Source organism: Zonotrichia albicollis, chromosome 2, assembly GCF_047830755.1.
Source record: "Zonotrichia albicollis isolate bZonAlb1 chromosome 2, bZonAlb1.hap1, whole genome shotgun sequence".
NCBI lineage: Eukaryota > Metazoa > Chordata > Aves > Passeriformes > Passerellidae > Zonotrichia > Zonotrichia albicollis.
The window spans coordinates 31,643,519-31,666,680 of NC_133820.1; positions in this window are offsets into that span (position 1 = coordinate 31,643,519).

The following is a 23,162-nucleotide window of genomic DNA, read 5'->3' on the forward strand; positions in this document are numbered from 1 at the left end:
GGGAGTGTTTTGCAAGAAGAAAAACAAAGTTGTCCAAAACACCTTCCAATCGAATGTTCATGTGTTTGGAGAAGGTAGGAGAGTGGTAAGGTACTGTTTTCTATCAGTTTGCAAGCTGCGCACACTATCCTAGTGTTGTGCAGCTTCATTCTCACCTTTCCGAAGCAGCCGCACTCTCCAGCTGCCGTGGCGAAGAATGGGCTTCTTCGCGCAAAGGCGAGTGTGCCGGTCACAGTGCACTCCAGTGCGGCGGCTTCTGCAGAAATGTGCCCGGGACCGGCGCTTTGCTCCGGGGAGCTCCGTATCCTTCGTCTTTCGCGTCTTATGGGGTCTACATCATTGCAGAAAAGTTTTTCTCTATGTTGGGCAAGGAGAAACTGTGCCACCCCAGAAAACATCTCCCATCGTGTTTTACATGTTGCAGAGAAGTTTGCAGAGTGTTTTGAAAGAAGAAAAACAAAGTTGTCCAAAACAACTTCCAATCGAATGTTCATATGTTTGGAAAAGGTAGGAGAGTGGTAAGGTACTGTTTTCTATCAGTTTGCAAGCTGCGCACTCTATCCCAGTGTTGTGCAGCTTCATTCTTTACCTTTAGAAGAAGCCGCACTCTCCAGCTGCCGGAGGCGAAGAAGCGGCTTCTTCGCGCAAAGGCGAGTGTGCCGGTCACAGTGCACTCCAGTGCGGCGGCTTCTGCCGAAATGTGCCCGGGACCGGCGCTTAGCTCCGGGGAGCTCCGTATCCTTCGTCTTTCGCGTCTTCTGTGGTGTACATCATTGCAAAATCCTTTCCACCATGTCTTGCAAGGAGAAACAGTGCCACCCCAGAAAACACCTCCCATCGTGTTTTACATGTTGCAGAGATGTTTGCAGAGTGTTTTGCAAGAAGAAAAACAAAGTTGTCCAGAACACCTTCCAATCGAATGTTCATGTGTTTGGAAAAGGTAGGAGAGTGGTAAGGTACTGTTTTCTATCAGTTTGCAGGCTGCGCACACTATCCCAGTGTTGTGCAGCTTCATTCTCACCTTTCGGAAGCAGCCGCTCTCTCCGGCTCGCGGAGGTGAAGAAGCGGTTTCTTCGCGCAAAAGCGATTGTGCCGGTCACAGTGCACTCCAGTGCGGCGGCTTCTGCCGAAATGTGCCCGGGACCGGCGCTGAGCTCCGGGGAGCTCCGTATGACGTCTTTAGCGTCTTCTGTGGTATACATCTTGCAAAAATCCTTTCCACCTTGTCTGGCTTGGAGAACCTGTGCCACTCCAGAAAACATCTCCCATCGTGTTTTACATGTTGCAGAGAGGTTTGCAGAGTGTTTTGCAAGAAGAAAAACAAAGTTGTCCAAAATAACTTCCAATCGAATGTTCATATGTTTGGAAAAGGTAGGAGAGTGGTAAGGTACTGTTTTCTATCAGTTTGCAAGCTGTGCACACTATCCCAGTGTTGTGCAGCTTCATTCTTTACCTTTCTGAAGCAGCCGCACTCTCCAGCTGCCGGAGGCGAAGAAGCGGCTTCTTCGCGCAAAGGCGATTGTGCCGGTCACAGTGCACTCCAGTGCGGCGGCTTCTGCAGAAATGTGCCCGGGACCGGCGCTGAGCTCTGGGGAGCTCCGTATCCTTCGTCTTTCGCGTCTTTTGTGGTCTACATCATTGCAGAAATGTTTTTCACTATGTTGGGCAAGGAGAAACTGTGCCACCCCAGAAAACATCCCCCATCGTGTTTACATGTTGCAGAGAGGTTTGGGGAGTGTTTTGCAAGAAGAAAAACAAAGTTGTCCAAAACAACTTCCAATCGAATGTTCATGTGTTTGGAAAAGGTAGGAGAGTGGTAAGGTACTGTTTTCTATCAGTTTGCAAGCTGCGCACACTATCCTAGTGTTGTGCAGCTTCATTCTCACCTTTCCGAAGCAGCCGCACTCTCCAGCTGCCGTGGCGAAGAATCGGCTTCTTCGTGCAAAGGCGATTGTGCCGGTCACAGTGCACTCCAGTGCGGCGGCTTCTGCCGAAATGTGCCCGGGACCGGCGCTGAGCTCCGGGGAGCTCCGTATCCTTCGTCTTTCGCGTCTTATGGGGTCTACATCATTGCAGAAAAGTTTTTATCTATGTTGGGCAAGGAGAAACTGTGCCACCCCAGAAAACATCTCCCATCGTGTTTTACATGTTGCAGAGAGGTTTGCAGAGTGTTTTGCAAGAAGAAAAACAAAGTTGTCCAAAACACCTTCCAATCGAATGTTCATGTGTTTGGAAAAGGTAGGAGAGTGGTAAGGTACTGTTTTCTACCAGTTTGCAAGCTGCGCACACAATCCCAGTCTTGTGCAGCTTCATTCTCACCTTTCCGAAGCAGCCGCACTCTCCAGCTGCCGTGGCGAAGAATCGGCTTCTTCGCGCAAAGGCGAGTGTGCCGGTCACAGTGCACTCCAGTGCGGCGGCTTCTGCCGAAATGTGCCCGGGACCTGCGCTGAGCTCTGGGGAGCTCCGTATCCTTCGTCTTTCGCGTCTTTTGTGGTCTACATCATTGCAGAAAGGTTTTTCACTATGTTAGGCAAGGAGAAACTATGCCTGCACAGAAATTACTTCCCATCCTCTCTTAGATGTTGCAGAGAGGTTTGCAGAGTGTTTTGCAAGAAGAAAAACAAAGTTGTCCAAAACACCTTCCAATCGAATGTTCATGTGTTTGGAAAAGGTAGGAGAGTGGTAAGGTACTGTTTTCTATCAGTTTGCAAGGTGCGAACACAATCCCAGTGTTGTGCAGCTTCATTCTTTACCTTTCTGAAGCAGCCGCACTCTCCAGCTGCCGGAGGCGATGAAGCGGCTTCTTCGCGCAAAAGCGATTGTGCCGGTCACAGAGCAGTCCAGTGCGGCGGCTTCTGCCGAAATGTGCCCGGGACAGGGGCTTAGCTCTGGGGAGCTCCGTATCCTTCGTCCTTCGCGTCTGATGGGGTCTACATCATTGCAGAAAGGTTTTTCAATATGTTGGGCAAAGATAAACTGTGCCTCCCCAGAAAACACCTCCCATCGTGTTTTACATGTTGCAGAGAGGTTTGCAGAGTGTTTTGCAAGAAGAAAAACAAAGTTGTCCAAAACACCTTGCAATCGAATGTTCATATGTTTGGAAAAGGTAGGAGAGTGGTAAGGTACTGTTTTCTATCAGTTTGCAAGCTGCGCACACTATCCTAGTGTTGTGCAGCTTCATTCTCACCTTTCCGAAGCAGCCGCACTCTCCAGCTGCCGTGGCGAAGAATGGGCTTCTTCGCGCAAAGGCGAGTGTGCCGGTCACAGTGCACTCCAGTGCGGCGGCTTCTGCAGAAATGTGCCCGGGACCGGCGCTTTGCTCCGGGGAGCTCCGTATCCTTCGTCTTTCGCGTCTTATGGGGTCTACATCATTGCAGAAAAGTTTTTCTCTATGTTGGGCAAGGAGAAACTGTGCCACCCCAGAAAACATCTCCCATCGTGTTTTACATGTTGCAGAGAAGTTTGCAGAGTGTTTTGAAAGAAGAAAAACAAAGTTGTCCAAAATAACTTCCAATCGAATGTTCATATGTTTGGAAAAGGTAGGAGAGTGGTAAGGTACTGTTTTCTATCAGTTTGCAAGCTGTGCACACTATCCCAGTGTTGTGCAGCTTCATTCTTTACCTTACTGAAGCAGCCGCACTCTCCAGCTGCCGGAGGCGAAGAAGCGGCTTCTTCGCGCAAAGGCGATTGTGCCGGTCACAGTGCACTCCAGTGCGGCGGCTTCTGCCGAAATGTGCCCGGGACCGGCGCTGAGCTCTGGGGAGCTCCGTATCCTTCGTCTTTCGCGTCTTTTGTGGTCTACATCATTGCAGAAAGGTTTTTCACTATGTTGGGCAAGGAGAAACTGTGCCACCCCAGAAAACATCTCCCATCGTGTTTAACATGTTGCAGAGAGGTTTGCAGAGTGTTTTGCAAGAAGAAAAACAAAGTTGTCCAAAACACCTTCCAATCGAATGTTCATGTGTTTGGAAAAGGTAGGAGAGTGGTAAGGTACTGTTTTCTACCAGTTTGCAAGCTGCGCACACAATCCCAGTCTTGTGCAGCTTCATTCTCACCTTTCCGAAGCAGCCGCACTCTCCAGCTGCCGTGGCGAAGAATCGGCTTCTTCGCGCAAAGGCGAATGTGCCGGTCACAGTGCACTCCAGTGCGGCGGCTTCTGCCGAAATGTGCCCGGGACCGGCGCTGAGCTCTGGGGAGCTCCGTATCCTTCGTCTTTCGCGTCTTTTGTGGTCTACATCATTGCAGAAAGGTTTTTCACTATGTTAGGCAAGGAGAAACTATGCCTGCACAGAAATTACTTCCCATCCTCTCTTAGATGTTGCAGAGAGGTTTGCAGAGTGTTTTGCAAGAAGAAAAACAAAGTTGTCCAAAACACCTTCCAATCGAATGTTCATGTGTTTGGAAAAGGTAGGAGAGTGGTAAGGTACTGTTTTCTATCAGTTTGCAAGGTGCGAACACAATCCCAGTCTTGTGCAGCTTCATTCTTCACCTTTCTTAAAGTGTGGCACTCTCCAGCTGCCGGAGGCGAAGAAGCGGCTTCATCGCGCAAAAGCGATTGTGCCGGTCACAGTGCACTCCAATGCGGCGGCTTCTACCGAAATGTGCCCGGGACCGGCGCTTAGCTCCGGGGAGCTCCGTATTTCGTCTTTAGCGTCATCTGTGGTGTACATCATTGCAAAATCCTTTCCACCATGTCTTGCAAGGAGAAACAGTGCCACCTCAGAAAACATCTCCCATCGTGTTTTACATGTTGCAGAGATGTTTGCAGAGTGTTTTGCAAGAAGAAAAACAAAGTTGTCCAAAACACCTTCCAATCGAATGTTCATGTGTTTGGAAAAGGTAGGAGAGTGGTAAGGTACTGTTTTCTATCAGTTTGCAGGCTGCGCACACTATCCCATTGTTGTGCAGCTTCATTCTCACCTTTCGGAAGCAGCCGCTCTCTCCGGCTCGCGGAGGTGAAGAAGCGGTTTCTTCGCGCAAAAGCGATTGTGCCGGTCACAGTGCGCTCCATTGCGGCGGCTTCTGCCGAAATGTGCCCGGGACAGGCGCTCAGCTCCGGGGAGCTCCGTTTTTCGTCTTTAGCGTCTTCTGTGGTGTACATCATTGCAAAAGTCCTTTCCACCATGACTGGCATGGAGAAACTGTGCCACCCCATAAAACATCTCCCATCGTGTTTAACATGTTGCAGAGAGGTTTGCAGAGTGTTTTGCAAGAAGAAAAACAAAGTTGTCCAAAACACCTTCCAATCGAATGTTCATGTGTTTGGAAAAGGTAGGAGAGTGGTAAGGTACTGTTTTCTATCAGTTTGCAAGGTGCGAACACAATCCCAGTCTTGTGCAGCTTCATTCTTTACCTTTCTGAAGCAGCCGCACTCTCCAGCTGCCGGAGGCGAAGAAGCGGCTTCTTCGCGCAAAGGCGAGTGTGCCGGTCACAGTGCACTCCAGTGCGGCGGCTTCTGGAGAAATGTGCCCGGGACCGGCCCTTAGCTCCGGGGAGCTCCGTATCCTTCGTCTTTCGCGTCTTTTGTGGTCTACATCATTGCAGAAAGGTTTTTCACTATGTTAGGCAAGGAGAAACTGTGCCACCCCATAAAACATCCCCCATCGTGTTTACATGTTGCAGAGAGATTTGGGGAGTGTTTTGCAAGAAGAAAAACAAAGTTGTCCAAAACACCTTGCAATCGAATGTTCATGTGTTTGGAAAAGGTAGGAGAGTGGTAAGGTACTGTTTTCTATCAGTTTGCAAGCTGCGCACACTATCCTAGTGTTGTGCAGCTTCATTCTCACCTTTCCGAAGCAGCCGCACTCTCCAGCTGCCGTGGCGAAGAATCGGCTTCTTCGCGCAAAGGCGATTGTGCCGGTCACAGTGCACTCCAGTGCGGCGGCTTCTGCCGAAATGTGCCCGGGACCGGCGCTTAGCTCCGGGGAGCTCCGTATCCTTCGTCTTTCGCGTCTTATGGGGTCTACATCATTGCAGAAAAGTTTTTCACTATGTTGGGCAAGGAGAAACTGTGCCTGCACAGAAATTACTTCCCATCCTCTCTTAGATGTTGCAGAGAGGTTTGCAGAGTGTTTTGCAAGAAGAAAAACAAAGTTGTCCAAAACACCTTCCAATCGAATGTTCATGTGTTTGGAAAAGGTAGGAGAGTGGTAAGGTACTGTTTTCTACCAGTTTGCAAGCTGCGCACACAATCCTAGTGATGTGCAGCTTCATTCTCACCTTTTCGAAGCAGCCGCACTCTCCAGCTGCCGTGGCGAAGAATCGGCTTCTTCGCGCAAAGGCGAGTGTGCCGGTCACAATGCACTCCATTGCGGCGGCTTCTGCAGAAATGTGCCCGGGACCGGCTCTGAACTCTGGGGAGCTCCGTATCCTTCGTCGTTCGCGTCTTTTGTGGTCTACCATCATTGCAGAAAGGTTTTTCACTATGTTAGGCAAGGAGAAACTATGCCTGCACAGAAATTACTTCCCATCCTCTCTTAGATGTTGCAGAGAGGTTTGCAGAGTGTTTTGCAAGAAGAAAAACAAAGTTGTCCAAAACACCTTCCAATCGAATGTTCATGTGTTTGGAAAAGGTAGGAGAGTGGTAAGGTACTGTTTTCTATCAGTTTGCAAGGTGCGAACACAATCCCAGTCTTGTGCAGCTTCATTCTTCACCTTTCTTAAAGTGTGGCACTCTCCAGCTGCCGGAGGCGAAGAAGCGGCTTCTTCGCGCAAAAGCGATTGTGCCGGTCACAGTGCACTCCAGTGCGGCGGCTTCTGCCGAAATGTGCCCGGGACCGGCGCTTAGCTCCGGGGAGCTCCGTATTTCGTCTTTAGCGTCTTCTGTGGTGTACATCATTGCAAAATCCTTTCCACCATGTCTTGCAAGGAGAAACAGTGCCACCTCAGAAAACACCTCCCATCGTGTTTTACATGTTGCAGAGAGGTTTGCAGAGGGTTTTGCAAGAAGAAAAACAAAGTTGTCCAAAACACCTTCCAATCGAATGTTCATGTGTTTGGAAGAGGTAGGAGAGTGGTAAGGTACTGTTTTCTATCAGTTTGCAAGCTGCGCACTCTATCCCAGTGTTGTGCAGCTTCATTCTTTACCTTTCTGAAGCAGCCGCACTCTCCAGCTGCCGGAGGCGAAGAAGCGGCTTCTTCGCGCAAAGGCGAGTGTGCCGGTCACAGTGCACTCCAGTGCGGCGGCTTCTGCCGAAATGTGCCCGGGACAGGCGCTTAGCTCCGGGGAGCTCCGTATCCTTCGTCTTTCGCGTCTTTTGTGGTCTACATCATTGCAGAAAGGTTTTTCAATATGTTGGGCAAGGATAAACTGTGCCACCCCATAAAACATCCCCCATCGTGTTTACATGTTGCAGCGAGGTTTGCAGTGTGTTTTGCAAGAGGAAAAACAAAGTTGTCCAAAACACCTTCCAATCGAATGTTCATGTGTTTGGAAAAGGTAGGAGAGTGGTAAGGTACTGTTTTCTATCAGTTTGCAAGCTGCGCACTCTATCCCAGTGTTGTGCAGCTTCATTCTCACCTTTCCGAAGCAGCCGCAGTCTCCAGCTGCCGTGGCGAAGAATGGGCTTCTTCGCGCAAAGACGATTGTGCCGGTCACAGTGCACTCCAATGCGGCGACTTCTGCCGAAATGTGCCCGGGACCGGCGCTTAGCTCCGGGGAGCTCCGTATCCTTCGTCTTTCGCGTCTTTTGTGGTCTACATCATTGCAGAAAGGTTTTTCACTATGTTGGGCAAGGAGAAACTGTGCCACCCCAGAAAACATCCCCCATCGTGTTTTACATGTTGCAGAGAGGTTTGCAGAGTGTTTTGCAAGAAGAAAAACAAAGTTGTCCAAAACACCTTCCAATCGAATGTTCATGTGTTTGGAAAAGGTAGGAGAGTGGTAAGGTACTGTTTTCTATCAGTTTGCAAGCTGCGCACACAATCCTAGTGATGTGCAGCTTCATTCTCACCTTTCCGAAGCAGCCGCACTCTCCAGCTGCCGTGGCGAAGAATGGGCTTCTTCGCGCAAAGGCGAGTGTGCCGGTCACAGTGCGCTCCAGTGCGGCGGCTTCTGCCGAAATGTGCCCGGGACAGGCGCTTAGCTCCGGGGAGCTCCGTATTTCGTCTTTAGCGTCTTCTGTGGTGTACATCATTGCAAAAGTCTTTTCCACCATGTCTGGCATGGAGAAACTGTGCCACCCCATAAAACATCTCCCATCGTGTTTAACATGTTGCAGAGATGTTTGCAGAGTGTTTTGCAAGAAGAAAAACAAAGTTGTCCAAAACACCTTCCAATCGAATGTTCATGTGTTTGGAAAAGGTAGGAGAGTGGTAAGGTACTGTTTTCTATCAGTTTGCAAGCTGCGCACTCTATCCCAGTGTTGTGCAGCTTCATTCTTTACCTTTCTGAAGAAGCCGCACTCTCCAGCTGCCGGAGGCGAAGAAGCGGCTTCTTCGCGCAAAAGCGATTGTGCCGGTCACAGTGCACTCCAGTGCGGCGGCTTCTGCCGAAATGTGCCCGGGACCGGCGCTGAGCTCTGGGGAGCTCCGTATGACGTCTTTAGCGTCTTCTCTGGTATACATCTTGCAAAAATCCTTTCCACCTTGTCTGGCTTGGAGAACCTGTGCCACCCCAGAAAACATCCCCCATCGTGTTTACATGTTGCAGAGAGGTTTGGGGAGTGTTTTGCAAGAAGAAAAACAAAGTTGTCCAAAACACCTTGCAATCGAATGTTCATGTGTTTGGAAAAGGTAGGAGAGTGGTAAGGTACTGTTTTCTATCAGTTTGCAAGCTGCGCACACTATCCTAGTGTTGTGCAGCTTCATTCTCACCTTTCCGAAGCAGCCGCACTCTCCAGCTGCCGTGGCGAAGAATCGGCTTCTTCGTGCAAAGGCGATTGTGCCGGTCACAGTGCACTCCAGTGCAACGGCTTCTGCCGAAATGTGCCCGGGACCGGCGCTGAGCTCCGGGGAGCTCCGTATCCTTCGTCTTTCGCGTCTTATGGGGTCTACATCATTGCAGAAAAGTTTTTATCTATGTTGGGCAAGGAGAAACTGTGCCACCCCCGAAAACATCCCCCATCGTGTTTACATGTTGCAGAGAGATTTGGGGAGTGTTTTGCAAGAAGAAAAACAAAGTTGTCCAAAACACCTTCCAATCGAATGTTCATGTGTTTGGAAAAGGTAGGAGAGTGGTAAGGTACTGTTTTCTATCAGTTTGCAGGCTGCGCACACTATCCCAGTCTTGTGCAGCTTCATTCTCACCTTTCCGAAGCAGCCGCACTCTCCAGCTGCCGTGGCGAAGAAGCGGCTTCTTCGCGCAAAGGCGAGTGTGCCGGTCACAGTGCACTCCAGTGCGGCGGCTTCTGACGAAATGTGCCCGGGACCGGCGCTGAGCTCCGGGGAGCTCCGTATCCTTCGTCGTTCGCGTCTTTTGTGGTCTACATCATTGCAGAAAGGTTTTTCACTATGTTAGGCAAGGAGAAACTATGCCTGCACAGAAATTACTTCCCATCCTCTCTTAGATGTTGCAGAGAGGTTTGCAGAGTGTTTTGCAAGAAGAAAAACAAAGTTGTCCAAAACACCTTCCAATCGAATGTTCATGTGTTTGGAAAAGGTAGGAGAGTGGTAAGGTACTGTTTTCTATCAGTTTGCAAGGTGCGAACACAATCCCAGTCTTGTGCAGCTTCATTCTTTACCTTTCTGAAGCAGCCGCACTCTCCAGCTGCCGGAGGCGATGAAGCGGCTTCTTCGCGCAAAAGCGATTGTGCCGGTCACAGAGCAGTGCAGTGCGGCGGCTTCTGCCGAAATGTGCCCGGGACAGGGGCTTAGCTCTGGGGAGCTCCGTATCCTTCGTCCTTCGCGTCTGATGGGGTCTACATCATTGCAGAAAGTTTTTTCAATATGTTGGGCAAAGATAAACTGTGCCTCCCCAGAAAACACCTCCCATCGTGTTTTACATGTTGCAGAGAGGTTTGCAGAGTGTTTTGCAAGAAGAAAAACAAAGTTGTCCAAAACACCTTCCAATCGAATGTTCATATGTTTGGAAAAGGTAGGAGAGTGGTAAGGTACTGTTTTCTATCAGTTTGCAAGCTGCGCACTCTATCCCAGTGTTGTGCAGCTTCATTCTTTACCTTTCTGAAGCAGCCGCACTCTCCAGCTGCCGTGGCGAAGAATGGGCTTCTTCGCGCAAAGGCGAGTGTGCCGGTCACAGTGCACTCCAGTGCGGCGGCTTCTGCAGAAATGTGCCCGGGACCGGCGCTTTGCTCCGGGGAGCTCCGTATCCTTCGTCTTTCGCGTCTTATGGGGTCTACATCATTGCAGAAAAGTTTTTCTCTATGTTGGGCAAGGAGAAACTGTGCCACCCCAGAAAACATCTCCCATCGTGTTTTACATGTTGCAGAGATGTTTGCAGAGTGTTTTGCAAGAAGAAAAACAAAGTTGTCCAGAACACCTTCCAATCGAATGTTCATGTGTTTGGAAAAGGTAGGAGAGTGGTAAGGTACTGTTTTCTATCAGTTTGCAAGCTGCGCACACTATCCCAGTGTTGTGCAGCTTCATTCTCACCTTTCGGAAGCAGCCGCTCTCTCCGGCTCGCGGAGGTGAAGAAGCGGTTTCTTCGCGCAAAAGCGATTGTGCCGGTCACAGTGCACTCCAGTGCGGCGGCTTCTGCCGAAATGTGCCCGGGACCGGCGCTGAGCTCCGGGGAGCTCCGTATGACGTCTTTAGCGTCTTCTCTGGTATACATCTTGCAAAAATCCTTTCCACCTTGTCTGGCTTGGAGAACCTGTGCCACCCCAGAAAACATCTCCCATCGTGTTTTACATGTTGCAGAGAGGTTTGCAGAGTGTTTTGCAAGAAGAAAAACAAAGTTGTCCAAAATAACTTCCAATCGAATGTTCATATGTTTGGAAAAGGTAGGAGAGTGGTAAGGTACTGTTTTCTATCAGTTTGCAAGCTGTGCACACTATCCCAGTGTTGTGCAGCTTCATTCTTTACCTTTCTGAAGCAGCCGCACTCTCCAGCTGCCGGAGGCGAAGAAGCGGCTTCTTCGCGCAAAGGCGATTGTGCCGGTCACAGTGCACTCCAGTGCGGCGGCTTCTGCCGAAATGTGCCCGGGACCGGCGCTGAGCTCTGGGGAGCTCCGTATCCTTCGTCTTTCGCGTCTTTTGTGGTCTACATCATTGCAGAAATGTTTTTCACTATGTTGGGCAAGGAGAAACTGTGCCACCCCAGAAAACATCCCCCATCGTGTTTACATGTTGCAGAGAGGTTTGGGGAGTGTTTTGCAAGAAGAAAAACAAAGTTGTCCAAAACACCTTGCAATCGAATGTTCATGTGTTTGGAAAAGGTAGGAGAGTGGTAAGGTACTGTTTTCTATCAGTTTGCAAGCTGCGCACACTATCCTAGTGTTGTGCAGCTTCATTCTCACCTTTCCGAAGCAGCCGCACTCTCCAGCTGCCGTGGCGAAGAATCGGTTTCTTCGTGCAAAGGCGATTGTGCCGGTCACAGTGCACTCCAGTGCGGCGACTTCTGCCGAAATGTGCCCGGGACCGGCGCTGAGCTCTGGGGAGCTCCGTATCCTTCGTCTTTCGCGTCTTTTGTGGTCTACATCATTGCAGAAAGGTTTTTCACTATGTTGGGCAAGGAGAAACTGTGCCACCCCAGAAAACATCCCCCATCGTGTTTACATGTTGCAGAGAGGTTTGGGGAGTGTTTTGCAAGAAGAAAAACAAAGTTGTCCAAAACACCTTGCAATCGAATGTTCATGTGTTTGGAAAAGGTAGGAGAGTGGTAAGGTACTGTTTTCTATCAGTTTGCAAGCTGTGCACACTATCCTAGTGTTGTGCAGCTTCATTCTCACCTTTCCGAAGCAGCCGCACTCTCCAGCTGCCGTGGCGAAGAATCGGCTTCTTCGCGCAAAGGCGAGTGTGCCGGTCACAGTGCACTCCAGTGCGGCGGCTTCTGCCGAAATGTGCCCGGGACCGGCGCTGAGCTCTGGGGAGCTCCGTATCCTTCGTCTTTCGCGTCTTTTGTGGTCTACATCATTGCAGAAAGGTTTTTCACTATGTTAGGCAAGGAGAAACTATGCCTGCACAGAAATTACTTCCCATCCTCTCTTAGATGTTGCAGAGAGGTTTGCAGAGTGTTTTGCAAGAAGAAAAACAAAGTTGTCCAAAACACCTTCCAATCGAATGTTCATGTGTTTGGAAAAGGTAGGAGAGTGGTAAGGTACTGTTTTCTATCAGTTTGCAAGCTGCGCACTCTATCCCAGTGTTGTGCAGCTTCATTCTTTACCTTTCTGAAGCAGCCGCACTCTCCAGCTGCCGGAGGCGAAGAAGCGGCTTCTTCGCGCAAAGGCGATTGTGCCGGTCACAGTGCACTCCAGTGCGGCGGCTTCTGCCGAAATGTGCCCGGGACCGGCGCTTAGCTCCGGGGAGCTCCGTATCCTTCGTCTTTCGCGTCTTTTGTGGTCTACATCATTGCAGAAAGGTTTTTCTCTATGTTGGGCAAGGATAAACTGTGCCACCCCATAAAACATCCCCCATCGTGTTTACATGTTGCAGCGAGGTTTGCAGTGTGTTTTGCAAGAGGAAAAACAAAGTTGTCCAAAACACCTTCCAATCGAATGTTCATGTGTTTGGAAAAGGTAGGAGAGTGGTAAGGTACTGTTTTCTATCAGTTTGCAAGCTGCGCACTCTATCCCAGTGTTGTGCAGCTTCATTCTCACCTTTCCGAAGCAGCCGCAGTCTCCAGCTGCCGTGGCGAAGAATGGGCTTCTTCGCGCAAAGACGATTGTGCCGGTCACAGTGCACTCCAATGCGGCGACTTCTGCCGAAATGTGCCCGGGACCGGCGCTTAGCTCCGGGGAGCTCCGTATCCTTCGTCTTTCGCGTCTTTTGTGGTCTACATCATTGCAGAAAGGTTTTTCTCTATGTTGGGCAAGGAGAAACTGTGCCACCCCAGAAAACATCCCCCATCGTGTTTTACATGTTGCAGAGAGGTTTGGGGAGTGTTTTGCAAGAAGAAAAACAAAGTTGTCCAAAACACCTTCCAATCGAATGTTCATGTGTTTGGAAAAGGTAGGAGAGTGGTAAGGTACTGTTTTCTATCAGTTTGCAAGCTGCGCACACTATCCTAGTGTTGTGCAGCTTCATTCTCACCTTTCCGAAGCAGCCGCACTCTCCAGCTGCCGTGGCGAAGAATGGGCTTCTTCGCGCAAAGGCGAGTGTGCCGGTCACAGTGCGCTCCAGTGCGGCGGCTTCTGCCGAAATGTGCCCGGGACAGGCGCTTAGCTCCGGGAGCTCCGTATTTCGTCTTTAGCGTCTTCTGTGGTGTACATCATTGCAAAAGTCCTTTCCACCATGTCTGGCATGGAGAAACTGTGCCACCCCATAAAACATCTCCCATCGTGTTTAACATGTTGCAGAGATGTTTGCAGAGTGTTTTGCAAGAAGAAAAACAAAGTTGTCCAAAACACCTTCCAATCGAATGTTCATGTGTTTGGAAAAGGTAGGAGAGTGGTAAGGTACTGTTTTCTATCAGTTTGCAAGCTGCGCACTCTATCCCAGTGTTGTGCAGCTTCATTCTTCACCTTTCTGAAGAAGCCGCACTCTCCAGCTGCCGGAGGCGAAGAAGCGGCTTCTTCGCTCAAAGGCGAGTGTGCCGGTCACAGTGCACTCCAGTGCGGCGGCTTCTGCCGAAATGTGCCCGGGACCGGCGCTTAGCTCCGGGGAGCTCCGTATTTCGTCTTTAGCGTCTTCTGTGGTGTACATCATTGCAAAATCCTTTCCACCATGTCTTGCACGGAGAAACAGTGCCACCCCAGAAAACACCTCCCATCGTGTTTTACATGTTGCAGAGATGTTTGCAGAGTGTTTTGCAAGAAGAAAAACAAAGTTGTCCAGAACACCTTCCAATCGAATGTTCATGTGTTTGGAAAAGGTAGGAGAGTGGTAAGGTACTGTTTTCTATCAGTTTGCAAGCTGCGCACACTATCCCAGTGTTGTGCAGCTTCATTCTCACCTTTCGGAAGCAGCCGCTCTCTCCGGCTCGCGGAGGTGAAGAAGCGGTTTCTTCGCGCAAAAGCGATTGTGCCGGTCACAGTGCACTCCAGTGCGGCGGCTTCTGCCGAAATGTGCCCGGGACCGGCGCTGAGCTCCGGGGAGCTCCGTATGACGTCTTTAGCGTCTTCTCTGGTATACATCTTGCAAAAATCCTTTCCACCTTGTCTGGCTTGGAGAACCTGTGCCACCCCAGAAAACATCTCCCATCGTGTTTTACATGTTGCAGAGAGGTTTGCAGAGGGTTTTGCAAGAAGAAAAACAAAGTTGTCCAAAACACCTTCCAATCGAATGTTCATGTGTTTGGAAAAGGTAGGAGAGTGGTAAGGTACTGTTTTCTATCAGTTTGCAAGCTGTGCACACTATCCCAGTGTTGTGCAGCTTCATTCTTTACCTTTCTGAAGCAGCCGCACTCTCCAGCTGCCGGAGGCGAAGAAGCGGCTTCTTCGCGCAAAGGCGATTGTGCCGGTCACAGTGCACTCCAGTGCGGCGGCTTCTTCCGAAATGTGCCCGGGACCGGCGCTGAGCTCTGGGGAGCTCCGTATCCTTCGTCTTTCGCGTCTTTTGTGGTCTACATCATTGCAGAAATGTTTTTCACTATGTTGGGCAAGGAGAAACTGTGCCACCCCAGAAAACATCCCCCATCGTGTTTACATGTTGCAGAGAGGTTTGGGGAGTGTTTTGCAAGAAGAAAAACAAAGTTGTCCAAAACACCTTGCAATCGAATGTTCATGTGTTTGGAAAAGGTAGGAGAGTGGTAAGGTACTGTTTTCTATCAGTTTGCAAGCTGCGCACACTATCCTAGTGTTGTGCAGCTTCATTCTTTACCTTTCCGAAGCAGCCGCACTCTCCAGCTGCCGTGGCGAAGAATCGGCTTCTTCGTGCAAAGGCGAGTGTGCCGGTCACAGTGCACTCCAGTGCGGCGGCTTCTGACGAAATGTGCCCGGGACCGGCGCTGAGCTCCGGGGAGCTCCGTATCCTTCGTCTTTCGCGTCTTTTGTGGTCTACATCATTGCAGAAAGGTTTTTCACTATGTTAGGCAAGGAGAAACTATGCCTGCACAGAAATTACTTCCCATCCTCTCTTAGATGTTGCAGAGAGGTTTGCAGAGTGTTTTGCAAGAAGAAAAACAAAGTTGTCCAAAACACCTTCCAATCGAATGTTCATGTGTTTGGAAAAGGTAGGAGAGTGGTAAGGTACTGTTTTCTATCAGTTTGCAAGCTGCGCACTCTATCCCAGTGTTGTGCAGCTTCATTCTTTACCTTTCTGAAGCAGCCGCACTCTCCAGCTGCCGGAGGCGAAGAAGCGGCTTCTTCGCGCAAAGGCGATTGTGCCGGTCACAGTGCACTCCAGTGCGGCGGCTTCTGCCGAAATGTGCCCGGGACCGGCGCTTAGCTCCGGGGAGCTCCGTATCCTTCGTCTTTCGCGTCTTTTGTGGTCTACATCATTGCAGAAAGGTTTTTCTCTATGTTGGGCAAGGATAAACTGTGCCACCCCATAAAACATCCCCCATCGTGTTTACATGTTGCAGCGAGGTTTGCAGTGTGTTTTGCAAGAGGAAAAACAAAGTTGTCCAAAACACCTTCCAATCGAATGTTCATGTGTTTGGAAAAGGTAGGAGAGTGGTAAGGTACTGTTTTCTATCAGTTTGCAAGCTGCGCACTCTATCCCAGTGTTGTGCAGCTTCATTCTCACCTTTCCGAAGCAGCCGCAGTCTCCAGCTGCCGTGGCGAAGAATGGGCTTCTTCGCGCAAAGACGATTGTGCCGGTCACAGTGCACTCCAATGCGGCGACTTCTGCCGAAATGTGCCCGGGACCGGCGCTTAGCTCCGGGGAGCTCCGTATCCTTCGTCTTTCGCGTCTTTTGTGGTCTACATCATTGCAGAAAGGTTTTTCTCTATGTTGGGCAAGGAGAAACTGTGCCACCCCAGAAAACATCCCCCATCGTGTTTTACATGTTGCAGAGAGGTTTGGGGAGTGTTTTGCAAGAAGAAAAACAAAGTTGTCCAAAACACCTTCCAATCGAATGTTCATGTGTTTGGAAAAGGTAGGAGAGTGGTAAGGTACTGTTTTCTATCAGTTTGCAAGCTGCGCACACTATCCTAGTGTTGTGCAGCTTCATTCTCACCTTTCCGAAGCAGCCGCACTCTCCAGCTGCCGTGGCGAAGAATGGGCTTCTTCGCGCAAAGGCGAGTGTGCCGGTCACAGTGCGCTCCAGTGCGGCGGCTTCTGCCGAAATGTGCCCGGGACAGGCGCTTAGCTCCGGGAGCTCCGTATTTCGTCTTTAGCGTCTTCTGTGGTGTACATCATTGCAAAAGTCCTTTCCACCATGTCTGGCATGGAGAAACTGTGCCACCCCATAAAACATCTCCCATCGTGTTTAACATGTTGCAGAGATGTTTGCAGAGTGTTTTGCAAGAAGAAAAACAAAGTTGTCCAAAACACCTTCCAATCGAATGTTCATGTGTTTGGAAAAGGTAGGAGAGTGGTAAGGTACTGTTTTCTATCAGTTTGCAAGCTGCGCACTCTATCCCAGTGTTGTGCAGCTTCATTCTTCACCTTTCTGAAGAAGCCGCACTCTCCAGCTGCCGGAGGCGAAGAAGCGGCTTCTTCGCTCAAAGGCGAGTGTGCCGGTCACAGTGCACTCCAGTGCGGCGGCTTCTGCCGAAATGTGCCCGGGACCGGCGCTTAGCTCCGGGGAGCTCCGTATTTCGTCTTTAGCGTCTTCTGTGGTGTACATCATTGCAAAATCCTTTCCACCATGTCTTGCACGGAGAAACAGTGCCACCCCAGAAAACACCTCCCATCGTGTTTTACATGTTGCAGAGATGTTTGCAGAGTGTTTTGCAAGAAGAAAAACAAAGTTGTCCAGAACACCTTCCAATCGAATGTTCATGTGTTTGGAAAAGGTAGGAGAGTGGTAAGGTACTGTTTTCTATCAGTTTGCAAGCTGCGCACACTATCCCAGTGTTGTGCAGCTTCATTCTCACCTTTCGGAAGCAGCCGCTCTCTCCGGCTCGCGGAGGTGAAGAAGCGGTTTCTTCGCGCAAAAGCGATTGTGCCGGTCACAGTGCACTCCAGTGCGGCGGCTTCTGCCGAAATGTGCCCGGGACCGGCGCTGAGCTCCGGGGAGCTCCGTATGACGTCTTTAGCGTCTTCTCTGGTATACATCTTGCAAAAATCCTTTCCACCTTGTCTGGCTTGGAGAACCTGTGCCACCCCAGAAAACATCTCCCATCGTGTTTTACATGTTGCAGAGAGGTTTGCAGAGGGTTTTGCAAGAAGAAAAACAAAGTTGTCCAAAACACCTTCCAATCGAATGTTCATGTGTTTGGAAAAGGTAGGAGAGTGGTAAGGTACTGTTTTCTATCAGTTTGCAAGCTGTGCACACTATCCCAGTGTTGTGCAGCTTCATTCTTTACCTTTCTGAAGCAGCCGCACTCTCCAGCTGCCGGAGGCGAAGAAGCGGCTTCTTCGCGCAAAGGCGATTGTGCCGGTCACAGTGCACTCCAGTGCGGCGGCTTCTTCCGAAATGTGCCCGGGACCGGCGCTGAGCTCTGGGGAGCTCCGTATCCTTCGTCTTTCGCGTCTTTTGTGGTCTACATCATTGCAGAAATGTTTTTCACTATGTTGGGCAAGGAGAAACTGTGCCACCCCAGAAAACATCCCCCATCGTGTTTACATGTTGCAGAGAGGTTTGGGGAGTGTTTTGCAAGAAGAAAAACAAAGTTGTCCAAAACACCTTGCAATCGAATGTTCATGTGTTTGGAAAAGGTAGGAGAGTGGTAAGGTACTGTTTTCTATCAGTTTGCAAGCTGCGCACACTATCCTAGTGTTGTGCAGCTTCATTCTTTACCTTTCCGAAGCAGCCGCACTCTCCAGCTGCCGTGGCGAAGAATCGGCTTCTTCGTGCAAAGGCGATTGTGCCGGTCACAGTGCACTCCAGTGCGGCGGCTTCTGACGAAATGTGCCCGGGACCGGCGCTGAGCTCCGGGGAGCTCCGTATCCTTCGTCTTTCGCGTCTTATGGGGTCTACATCATTGCAGAAAAGTTTTTATCTATGTTGGGCAAGGAGAAACTGTGCCACCCCCGAAAACATCTCCCATCGTGTTTTACATGTTGCAGAGAGGTTTGCAGAGTGTTTTGCAAGAAGAAAAACAAAGTTGTCCAAAACACCTTGCAATCGAATGTTCATGTGTTTGGAAAAGGTAGGAGAGTGGTAAGGTACTGTTTTCTACCAGTTTGCAAGCTGCGCACACAATCCCAGTCTTGTGCAGCTTCATTCTCACCTTTCCGAAGCAGCCGCACTCTCCAGCTGCCGAGGCGAAGAATCGGCTTCTTCGCGCAAAGGCGAGTGTGCCGGTCACAGTGCACTCCAGTGCGGCGGCTTCTGACGAAATGTGCCCGGGACCGGCGCTGAGCTCCGGGGAGCTCCGTATCCTTCGTCGTTCGCGTCTTATGTGGTCTACATCATTGCAGAAAGGTTTTTCACTATGTTAGGCAAGGAGAAACTATGCCTGCACAGAAATTACTTCCCATCCTCTCTTAGATGTTGCAGAGAGGTTTGCAGAGTGTTTTGCAAGAAGAAAAACAAAGTTGTCCAAAACACCTTCCAATCGAATGTTCATGTGTTTGGAAAAGGTAGGAGAGTGGTAAGGTACTGTTTTCTATCAGTTTGCAAGGTGCGAACACAATCCCAGTCTTGTGCAGCTTCATTCTTTACCTTTCTGAAGCAGCCGCACTCTCCAGCTGCCGGAGGCGATGAAGCGGCTTCTTCGCGCAAAAGCGATTGTGCCGGTCACAGAGCAGTCCAGTGCGGCGGCTTCTGCCGAAATGTGCCCGGGACAGGGGCTTAGCTCTGGGGAGCTCCGTATCCTTCGTCCTTCGCGTCTGATGGGGTCTACATCATTGCAGAAAGGTTTTTCAATATGTTGGGCAAAGATAAACTGTGCCTCCCCAGAAAACACCACCCATCGTGTTTTACATGTTGCAGAGAGGTTTGCAGAGTGTTTTGCAAGAAGAAAAACAAAGTTGTCCAAAACACCTTCCAATCGAATGTTCATGTGTTTGGAAAAGGTAGGAGAGTGGTAAGGTACTGTTTTCTACCAGTTTGCAAGCTGCGCACACAATCCTAGTGATGTGCAGCTTCATTCTCACCTTTTCGAAGCAGCCGCACTCTCCAGGTGCCGTGGCGAAGAATCGGCTTCTTCGCGCAAAGGCGAGTGTGCCGGTCACAATGCACTCCATTGCGGCGGCTTCTGCAGAAATGTGACCGGGACCGGCTCTGAACTCTGGGGAGCTCCGTATCCTTCGTCGTTCGCGTCTTTTGTGGTCTACCATCATTGCAGAAAGGTTTTTCACTATGTTAGGCAAGGAGAAACTATGCCTGCACAGAAATTACTTCCCATCCTCTCTTAGATGTTGCAGAGAGGTTTGCAGAGTGTTTTGCAAGAAGAAAAACAAAGTTGTCCAAAACACCTTCCAATCGAATGTTCATGTGTTTGGAAAAGGTAGGAGAGTGGTAAGGTACTGTTTTCTATCAGTTTGCAAGGTGCGAACACAATCCCAGTCTTGTGCAGCTTCATTCTTCACCTTTCTTAAAGTGTGGCACTCTCCAGCTGCCGGAGGCGAAGAAGCGGCTTCTTCGCGCAAAAGCGATTGTGCCGGTCACAGTGCACTCCAATGCGGCGGCTTCTGCCGAAATGTGCCCGGGACCGGCGCTTAGCTCCGGGGAGCTCCGTATTTCGTCTTTAGCGTCTTCTGTGGTGTACATCATTGCAAAATCCTTTCCACCATGTCTTGCAAGGAGAAACAGTGCCACCTCAGAAAACACCTCCCATCGTGTTTTACATGTTGCAGAGAGGTTTGCAGAGGGTTTTGCAAGAAGAAAAACAAAGTTGTCCAAAACACCTTCCAATCGAATGTTCATGTGTTTGGAAGAGGTAGGAGAGTGGTAAGGTACTGTTTTCTATCAGTTTGCAAGCTGCGCACTCTATCCCAGTGTTGTGCAGCTTCATTCTTTACCTTTCTGAAGCAGCCGCACTCTCCAGCTGCCGGAGGCGAAGAAGCGGCTTCTTCGCGCAAAGGCGAGTGTGCCGGTCACAGTGCACTCCAGTGCGGCGGCTTCTGCCGAAATGTGCCCGGGACCGGCGCTTAGCTCCGGGGAGCTCCGTATCCTTCGTCTTTCGCGTCTTTTGTGGTCTACATCATTGCAGAAAGGTTTTTCACTATGTTGGGCAAGGAGAAACTGTGCCACCTCAGAAAACATCCCCCATCGTGTTTTACATGTTGCAGAGAGGTTTGCAGAGTGTTTTGCAAGAAGAAAAACAAAGTTGTCCAAAACACCTTCCAATCGAATGTTCATGTGTTTGGAAAAGGTAGGAGAGTGGTAAGGTACTGTTTTCTACCAGTTTGCAAGCTGCGCACACTATCCTAGTGTTGTGCAGCTTCATTCTCACCTTTCCGAAGCAGCCGCACTCTCCAGCTGCCGTGGCGAAGAATGGGCTTCTTCGCGCAAAGGCGAGTGTGCCGGTCACAGTGCGCTCCAGTGCGGCGGCTTCTGCCGAAATGTGCCCGGGACAGGCGCTTAGCTCCGGGGAGCTCCGTATTTCGTCTTTAGCGTCTTCTGTGGTGTACATCATTGCAAAAGTCCTTTCCACCATGTCTGGCATGGAGAAACTGTGCCACCTCATAAAACATCTCCCATCGTGTTTAACATGTTTCAGAGAGGTTTGCAGAGTGTTTTGCAAGAAGAAAAACAAAGTTGTCCAAAACACCTTCCAATCGAATGTTCATGTGTTTGGAAAAGGTAGGAGAGTGGTAAGGTACTGTTTTCTATCAGTTTGCAAGGTGCGAACACAATCCCAGTCTTGTGCAGCTTCATTCTTTACCTTTCTGAAGCAGCCGCACTCTCCAGCTGCCGGAGGCGAAGAATCGGCTTCTTCGCGCAAAAGCGATTGTGCCGGTCACAGAGCAGTGCAGTGCGGCGGCTTCTGCCGAAATGTGCCCGGGACAGACGCTTAGCTCTGGAGAGCTCCGTATCCTTCGTCCTTCGCGTCTGATGGGGTCTACATCATTGCAGAAAGGTTTTTCAATATGTTGGGCAAAGATAAACTGTGCCACCCCAGAAAACACCTCCCATCGTGTTTTACATGTTGCAGAGAGGTTTGCAGAGTGTTTTGCAAGAAGAAAAACAAAGTTGTCCAAAACACCTTCCAATCGAATGTTCATATGTTTGGAAAAGGTAGGAGAGTGGTAAGGTACTGTTTTCTATCAGTTTGCAAGCTGCGCACTCTATCCCAGTGTTGTGCAGCTTCATTCTTTACCTTTCTGAAGCAGCCGCACTCTCCAGTTGCCGGAGGCGAAGAAGCGGCTTCTTCGCGCAAAGGCGAGTGTGGCGGTCACACAGCAGTCCAGTGCGGCGGCTTCTGCAGAAATGTGCCCGGGACAGACGCTTAGCTCTGGGGAGCTCCGTATCCTTCGTCTTTCGCGTCTTTTGTGGTCTACATCATTGCAGAAAGGTTTTTCACAATGTTGGGCAAGGAGAAACAGTGCCACCCCATAAAACATCCCCCATCGTGTTTACATGTTGCAGAGAGGTTTGGGGAGTGTTTTGCAAGAAGAAAAACAAAGTTGTCCAAAACACCTTCCAATCGAATGTTCATGTGTTTGGAAGAGGTAGGAGAGTGGTAAGGTACTGTTTTCTATCAGTTTGCAAGCTGCGCACACTATCCTAGTGTTGTGCTGCTTCATTCTCACAATTCCGAAGCAGCCGCATTCTCCAGCTGCCGTGGCGAAGAATCGGCTTGTTCGCGCAAAGGCGATTGTGCCGGTCACAGTGCGCTCCAGTGCGGCGGCTTCTGCAGAAATGTGCCCGGGACCGGCGCTTTGCTCCGGGGAGCTCCGTATCCTTCGTCTTTCGCGTCTTATGGGGTCTACATCATTGCAGAAAAGTTTTTCTCTATGTTGGGCAAGGAGAAACTGTGCCACCCCAGAAAACATCTCCCATCGTGTTTTACATGTTGCAGAGAAGTTTGCAGAGTGTTTTGAAAGAAGAAAAACAAAGTTGTCCAAAACAACTTCCAATCGAATGTTCATGTGTTTGGAAAAGGTAGGAGAGTGGTAAGGTACTGTTTTCTATCAGTTTGCAAGCTGCGCACTCTATCCCAGTGTTGTGCAGCTTCATTCTTTACCTTTAGAAGAAGCCGCACTCTCCAGCTGCCGGAGGCGAAGAAGCGGCTTCTTCGCGCAAAGGCGAGTGTGCCGGTCACAGTGCACTCCAGTGCGGCGGCTTCTGCCGAAATGTGCCCGGGACCGGCGCTTAGCTCCGGGGAGCTCCGTATTTCGTCTTTAGCGTCTTCTGTGGTGTACATCATTGCAAAATCCTTTCCACCATGTCTTGCAAGGAGAAACAGTGCCACCCCAGAAAACACCTCCCATCGTGTTTTACATGTTGCAGAGATGTTTGCAGAGTGTTTTGCAAGAAGAAAAACAAAGTTGTCCAAAACACCTTCCAATCGAATGTTCATGTGTTTGGAAAAGGTAGGAGAGTGGTAAGGTACTGTTTTATATCAGTTTGCAAGCTGCGAACACAATCCCAGTGTTGTGCAGCTTCATTCTTCACCTTTCATAGGCAGCCGCTCTCTCCGCCTTCTGGAGGCGAAGAAGCGGCTTCCTCGCGCAAAGGCGACTGTGCCGGTCACAGTGCACTGCCGACGGCGGCTTCTACCGAAATGTGCCCCCAAACACAAACTATGGCCCTTTTATTCCTGTAAATAAAACTGACCTGCCCATCTTCTGGCTGGCAGATTGCAGGAGCCACTTGGCTCTATCAAACCAGCACGATTCGGCACTGGTGCTCCCTTTCATCTGGGAACCATATGCGCGGCGTGGATTTTCAGGAGCCAGCCGGCCACTCCCAGCCCCAGGCCCCCGAATACAAACCACGGCCCCTTTCCCTGGCAAACAAAACTCACACGCCCCATCTTCTGGCTGGCAGATTGCAGGAGCCACTTGCCTCTCTCAAACCAGCCCGACTCGGCACTGGTGCCACCTTTCATCTGGGAACCATCCTGCGCGGCGTGGATTTTCAGGAGCCAGCCGGCCACTCCCAGCCAC